The sequence below is a fragment of the Nematocida displodere genome, assembly GCF_001642395.1.
Source record: "Nematocida displodere strain JUm2807 chromosome Unknown 4, whole genome shotgun sequence".
NCBI classification, from domain to species: Eukaryota; Fungi; Microsporidia; genus Nematocida; species Nematocida displodere.
Genome location: NW_027138157.1, coordinates 239,187 through 239,528, shown reverse-complemented (window position 1 = coordinate 239,528; position 342 = coordinate 239,187).

Sequence of the window (342 nt, the reverse complement as noted above, 5' to 3'; positions counted from 1 at the left end):
GCAGAGGCGCCAAACGGTCAACTTGATCTAGCACTAGCACCTATTGACAAGAATCTGCTAAAGAAGCATCTTTCACTAATATTTGAGGAGGAAACAGACCCCAACGCTGGTGCAAGAGCAACCACCATCATTCCACCTGGTTATTCGCGGGGTGTTCGGTCAGAACTAGCATCATTTGTTCGAGAGGAGGCGGCCGATCTGTGTATCACCGGATTTTGTGTCGGTTGTGTTGGTTGTGTCGGGTGTGTCGGTTGTTTGGTTCTTACCTCCTTATTGTAGGCTCACATACGTGGGAGTAGTACTAGTAGTCTAATTTAAGACACGGTCCTTATTTTTCAAAAA